The sequence below is a fragment of the Leiobunum rupestre genome, chromosome 3, assembly GCF_980474605.1.
Source record: "Leiobunum rupestre chromosome 3, qqLeiRupe1.1.hap1, whole genome shotgun sequence".
In the NCBI taxonomy this organism is placed as follows: Eukaryota; Metazoa; Arthropoda; class Arachnida; order Opiliones; family Sclerosomatidae; genus Leiobunum; species Leiobunum rupestre.
The window spans coordinates 24,074,373-24,081,884 of record NC_143386.1 but is presented as its reverse complement, the minus strand read 5'-3'; positions in this window follow the sequence as shown (position 1 = coordinate 24,081,884).

Below are 7,512 nucleotides of genomic sequence, written 5' to 3'. Positions count from 1 at the left end.
GAACAAGTTGTAGAGCGTACTCGAAAACTGTAAATTAAATTAGTTTGGTCGTAATAGGTCAATATGTCACTGAGATATTAGGTCATGAAAAATTAGAAGTTGGTTGTGGGTAACCTAAGGGCCTGGTGCAGAGACGTTTTGCGATTCCTGTTAATTTTAACAGGATCGCAATTTAGCGAGCTGTTTATTTTGCGATCCTCGCAGTCGAAATCGCGGTGCAGAGACGTTTTAGCGATTCCGGTTAATCGGCGACGCTGTTATTTTTACGAATTTTTATACCCAAGTCACGGACCAATAGGAGAGCTCCATTTTTGACGCAAAAAGCGATCACGTTGTTATGGTTGGCTTGCATTTTGACGATGAAATCCTGGCTCTTCTAATTAATAATTTTCTTACTCTAAATTTATTATAAGGTTTTAGAATTTTTATAGTTAAATCCGTTATTTTATTGAAATATATTTATATAATATAGCCACGAAGGGAAAGCAAATCAGTTTCTGAAGAATGAAAGGTTATCCAAAATCTTTTTTAAAGCAATAAAATAGTGCATGAAAATTAGTGTCGTCTGATTATATAGTTTTCTTACTCTTATTTATTAAATTGGTTGCATTTATTACAGTTTAATGGTTTTGTGATTTTAAAAATATATTTTATAATATGGTTGGTACACCAATAAAATATCGAATTAAAATAAGATTCATTACTATTATAAGCCAACATTTTCCGAAAATGATTCTCTGAACATTAGAAAATGAGCCGTATCATTTGGTTTTTAGGAAAATATTTATTTCAAAACTTAGCTGATAGCAATTAAAATAAATCTACTTATAACATACATCAATAATTTCAGTAATTTCACGAGTGTACAAAAACTGGTAATTGTCTAAAGCAATTTCTAGCGAAATATCCTATATTGATCAAACGTAAAACAATGGTCCTACTTTTTTATATAAGTTGTTGTTCTACCTAATTATCTGGAATTTACAGATTGTAGACCATTGGACCGAAATCCCATTCGTCCGAATGTACCATTCAACCGAATTCCAATCGACCGAAAACCGCGTTTTGCGCAGTTTTCATTCAATATACCGTTAGTGATACATATTTATATATCGTAGGTTACGTGACGATAGTATATCTAATTTGGACTAAACTATGTCTTAAATTTTTATTATTTCGTACCAACGTGTATTTTTAGACCCTTTTCCCTTGAAATTTGATATTTTCCGGGTTTAATTTTGGAAAATAACCTTGATAAGACCCGACGTGAAATAGTTGCCTACCATATCTAACCTAACCCAACCTAACCTAACCTAACCTAACCTAACCTAACCCAACCTGAATTAACTTAACCTAACCTAACCCAACCTGAACTAACCTACCCGAAGTGAAAACGAACCAGATTTAAATTTCCCATTCAACTGAATCGCGCCATGTTGGGCTATAAACGAATATACTTTTCGGTTCGATAGTATACAACCGCATTTACATAGCCTAGTCCAGATATAAATTGTAACAAATGATAAACCAAAATCCTGCACTTTGTCTAAAAACGCAAAATCTTTTAACTCTCTCTATGGTAAATTAACATTGAAATCCCAAAATCACTTCAAAATGTAATGATAAAATCGCCAAAATCTCTACAAAATTCTTGTAAAAAATAATGGCAAGTGTCCGACCTCTCGAGTAATACATCAAATTGGCTCGGTAAGCTCTTGATGCATGCCAAATAAACTTGAGTATTCCTATACATCTTTTATCGCAACTCCTAGTCTACCTGAGGAAAGGTTTCTTCTCGGTAGATGAATTGGTATAAACGCTGGTTGATAGCTTAAGATCCTTGATACACTGAACCAATTCACCATGTCATTACCGACTTATTAGTTAAAACCCACTGCATACACTACCAGCAAATAAGGATCTATAAATAAACCAAGGCTTAGAATACACCCAAAGTAGTAATGTATAAAATTCCCTATTACAATTTATTCTTACCTGTAAAATTGCTAAAAGTGGCTGGCTTATTTTTCTGTTTCGTAAATCATGATTGTAGTTAGGCCTTGGCTCTGACAATAATTTGACAAAAACATTTTTCGGAAAGCGATAATGAGCTAGAAACTCAAATTTTAATAATTTAAAAGATTCTGACCTACCGTGTTGTATTATTTATCTTATTAAAGTAGGTAAAAAGCGTTTACTTCTCAATTTATTTCCCGAGCTCTTTGCGTACCACAATCCGCCATTGTTTTAGCGAGCTTTTCGGCGGCTAGCGACTGCCGTAGACCTCTCGCAAAATAAACAGAACGTATTCCTGTTTATTTTGCGATCGCGATGTCTCTGCACACCGTTTTGGCGTGAAGCTCGCGATTTTCCGAAACCACGCCCCCTTTCTGTTAATTTGGCAAGGAATCGCTATTTTGCGGTTCTTAACAAGTTGGCAAGCCAAAATATACCTCTCCTCGGAAGAATGGTCCCTAGTGGTATTAATTTCTCGAGACGACCCTTAAAGATATTTCCGCATTTCAAAGTTATTTACTAAAAACTTAATCCCGGTTCAATCCCGCCCGGTATAAAAATTTTATTTCATTTAAAATAATTGAGACGAAACGACCAAATTTAATTTATTAAGAATATCATAAGTTAAGTAGTTACAACAGTGAGTTAGACGTACTATAACAATGCACAATTGAATTAAACCCTTTTTACAGAACAAGTTAATCAGTTAAATATAATACGAAGCGAATTTTAATGAAAGAAATATCTACAGAGGGTATTATAACGTCCGTTCGCTTTTTGGTTTATAATTTTAACGGAACAGGGCCGATTTTAATTAAACGATAGTTAATCGAAATTTTGTTAAAAGAATATTCCCTAAGGCCGCGCGATAAATTTACGAGAATAATTTCCCGTCGCCGTTATATCGAAAATTTATTTGATTCGGGATTGCCAGAACTGTAATGTTGTGGGCGAGTGATTAGAAAATAAAATGGCAACCAGAATTATGCAAAATTATAAATGTTTATTTTTATTCGGAACAGTCTATGGAACGTTCTAGATTTAATTTTTATCAATAACCCAACAATATATATCCCTTCTACGTAATTGTACAGAACTGGTACTCAAGTGTCTAAGACTAGATTTGTCTTAGTTCATCGTGATTGAAAAATAAACCAAAACCCACTTACACTTAAGTAAATATCATAAATTATACTGAGTAATTTTAACTAAATTCAAACTACCTAACTATAAACTATGTCTTAATTAACAACTGAGAGCTGTTCGCTACGAATTACTTCCAATCTACTTAATTACCCTCACAGGTTGAATTGATAATTTCAAGGGTATAATTAGGTTATTCCAATTCAAAAAATAATAACAATCAATTTTATCTTACAGCTTACTTGAGTTAGTTCACAATTTCTTTAACACTTTCAGTCTTAAACACGCACTGTTCATACACTTAAGTCCATTCGCTCACGTTCCAAAAGCGAAACACAATTTAACTCTTTCCTTGAACGAAGACCAAACAAACTAATTAAAACCGCAAAGTTACCTCATAACTTTTGACCGACACCAGGACCCCGTCCTGAAGTAGTTCGTCTGACAGCCAAGAACTAAGAAAGACTAAATCTTCTATATTGACGGCAACGGCCTTATATACTGTTATTTTGTGTTCTTTTTACCCGTCGAGTTCAATTCCTGATCACGATCAAATTTTACATTAAAATACTAAAATATTTAATTAAATATAAGATTAATATAATCTATAAATATTTAATTAAATATAAGATTAATATAACTTATAAATATTTAATTAAATATAAGATTAATATAATCTATAAATATTTAATTAAATATAAGATTAATTTAATTTATAAATATTTAAAATGATGTAGAATAAATTATAGTACCTAACGTTATAACTTTATAAAGGACATTCGCCAAAGCTGTTTTTTAGAAAAACACCGTAAATTAGCAAGCGTTGGTAGCTGAGTGGTTAGAGTACATATCTTGCACGAGGCAGACCCGGGTTCGATTTCCGGCCGGCGCCAAAAAATCGCAAATTGATACTAAGACGAATACCGTGTACAACTGGTGGAAACAAACACAACAGACCCAACATCCACAACCTTCATAACACAACAAACTCCACACCCATAACATTCACAACACGAACTCAACATTCACAACAAACTCAACACCCACAACCATCACAACACGAACTCAACATTCACAACCTGCACATAAACATTACAATAACGAAATATCCAATCAAACTGAGTTAAAACTGTCGCGACGGTGAGCATTGACGAAAAAAGACCAACCAAACCCAACCCAACCGCAAAGCAATCCGTTAACGTTTACCGTCACACGGTGGTTTTGCCAACCCTTCGAGAAACTGCGAACGTAGTGAGCCAAGAAACTGCGTACGCAATGATTACCCTTTGCCCCGAAAATGCGAACGCGTTCGCAGGCCTGACAGACAGACAGACTGACACGGTGGTTGTATAACCCCTCCTAGGGTACAAAGTCCCCTCGGAGAGGTAAAAATGTCTCTGCACCGGGCTCTAAGCCTTTTCACAACTAATTTAAAAATAAACCTATCCTAATAGTAATGTTTGTATGACTGCTAAAATTGTAAGTTTTTTTAACTATTTTTTGTTGATTATTAATTTTGGAAGAAAAAACAATTTCCGAATGTGTTACAAAATTTACAAATGTACCAGTCTTATACCAAATGGGGTTTAATAATTTCATCATCCGCAGCTATAAACTTCTTCCTTCACTAATCCCCGCAGGAAAGAGTCCTCCGGTGTCAAATCTGGGAACCGAGGAGGCCATCGCACTGGACCGTTCCGCGCAATCCAACGCCCATTGAACTCACAAGGACAGTACCCGAGTTGTTTATTGCCGATTTTGTTCCAAGTCGGCCGTAATGTAGACCTATATGAGATATGAAATTTCCCACAACCCACTCGATTTTCCATGGCAACCGAAAATGTTTTTGATCACTTAAAACCAAAAAATCTCCATTCTAAAAAGCAAGGAATTTTCTCGGTTTCACAGGGTCCTAGCTACGAAAATTTAAAAAAAATTGAAAATAACGAAATGGATAATTTGGACCACTTTTAGGTAAATTTCCTGAAGTTTGGGTAAATTGGAACATTTTTTAAGTAAAATTGTAACCATTTTTAAGTAAAATTGTAACCATTTTTAAGTAAAATTGTAACCATTTTTAAGTAAAATTGTAACCATTTTTAAGTAAAATTGTAACCATTTTTAAGTAAAATTGTAACCATTTTTAAGTAAAATTGTAACCATTTTTAAGTAAAATTGTAACCATTTTTAAGTAAAATTGTAACCATTTTTAAGTAAAATTGTAACCATTTTTAAGTAAAATTGTAACCATTTTTTAGGTAAAATTGTAACCATTTTTAAGTAAAATTGTAACCATTTTTTAGGTAAAATTGTAACCATTTTTAAGTAAAATTGTAACCATTTTTAAGTAAAATTGTAACCATTTTTAAGTAAAATTGTAACCATTTTTAAGTAAAATTGTAACCATTTTTTAGGTAAAATTGTAACCATTTTTAAGTAAAATTGTAACCATTTTTTAGGTAAAATTGTAACCATTTTTAAGTAAAATTGTAACCATTTTTTAGGTAAAATTGTAACTATTTTTAAGTAAAATTGTAAACATTTTTTAGGTAAAATTGTAACCATTTGATGAAAGTTATTGGGGTTAAGGACACTCCAAATATAATACGTTGACAAGTCCAAATCGGAGCATGCCATTCTTATACTTGCTCGAGGGTAGGTGACAAAGTAGACGATGACTGTCTTCTATATTAATGTTATGATGTCCCGGTCCACGGAAACTGGGATTCACGTTGCTATCATCTTCAAAGTCACGAACGACACGGAGCATGGTGTGGTGATCTGGTTGACTGTCAGGAAAGAACAGTTTTAATAACTGACTTAGTAGACGTGCATTTTGATGACCATCACCGTAGCATAACTTTACCATCTTTGACCGCCGTTCACGGTTGTAATGAGGCATATCTAATTACTGAAGTACGTTGTGATAATTATTTTTATATCGGTGACTCCGCACTTTAAATACTTAAAAGGAAACTTAAATTTAAACGAAGTACAAATGCAAAAAAGCTTTGGGAAATTCAGTTGACATAAATTAGACATTTTTGTAGACTTACAACCTCATTTTTTAATTTTATAACACTTTTTCTCAAAATAAATAATCAATAAAAAAATTAGTTTAAAAAACTTTCATTTTTAGCAGTTATACAAACATAACAATTTATATAGGTTTCTTTTTAAATTATTTGGGAAAAGGCTCATACCACCAGCAATAAACTTGTATATTTCCATGAACTATTATTTTAGTGACAAATTGACCTATTCCGACCAAACAAATTTAATTTAAAATTTCGAGTTTAAAAATAAATTCCAAAACCGTGAAAAATGTCATGATTTTGCCGAGGGGCAGGTCACTTCCTTAATTAACGACGCACCCCTCAAAAGATTAAATCCGATTTAATCGTGATTATTTTGATTAATTTCAATTTAATCACGATTAAGTTGATTAAATCACGTTTAATCATGATTAGAATGTTTAAATCTGATTTAATCATGATTAAATGATTAAAATGATTAAATCTGTTTAAAATGATTTAATCCTGATTAAAAAAATTACATCGTGATTAGTATGATTAAATCGTACTTTAGTTTTGATTTTAATGATAAATTCTCGATTCGACCGATTATATTGATTAAATCGTGATTAAAATGATTGAATCGTGATTAAAATGATTAAATCGTGATTAAAATGATTAAATGGTGATTAAAATGATTAAATCGTGATTAAAATGATTAAATCATGATTAAAATGATTAAATCGTGATTAAAATGATTAAATCGTGATTAAAATGATTAAATCGTGATTAAAAGGATTAAATCTAATTACAATTATTAAATCTAATTACAATGATTAAATCTAATTACAATGATTAAATCTAATTAAAAAGATAAGATCATGATTAGAATTATTAAATATCTTTGAAATGATTAAATCCTGATTAAAAAGATTAGATCATGATTAGAATTATTAAATCTCGTTTATATCTTGATTAGATTTTCTAATCTTGATTAGATTTTCTAATCTTGATTAGATTTTCTAATCTTGATTAGATTTTCTAATCTTGATTAGATTTTCTAATCTTGATTAGATTTTCTAATCTTGATTAGATTTTTTAATCTTGATTACCCTGATTTAATCACGATTACCCTGATTTAATCATTTTACAATGATTAAAACGCACCCAAAATGGAAGTGACCTGCCCCTCGGATTTTGCTACACTTTACAAAAACAAACGACCTTCCTCGATAGTGTGCAACCTGAAAATTTAATATTTCTAAGTAATATAGTTTTTGAGAAAAATGCCAGTGTTAATAAATTAAAAAATTCTGTATGTAGAGAGAATTACATTTGA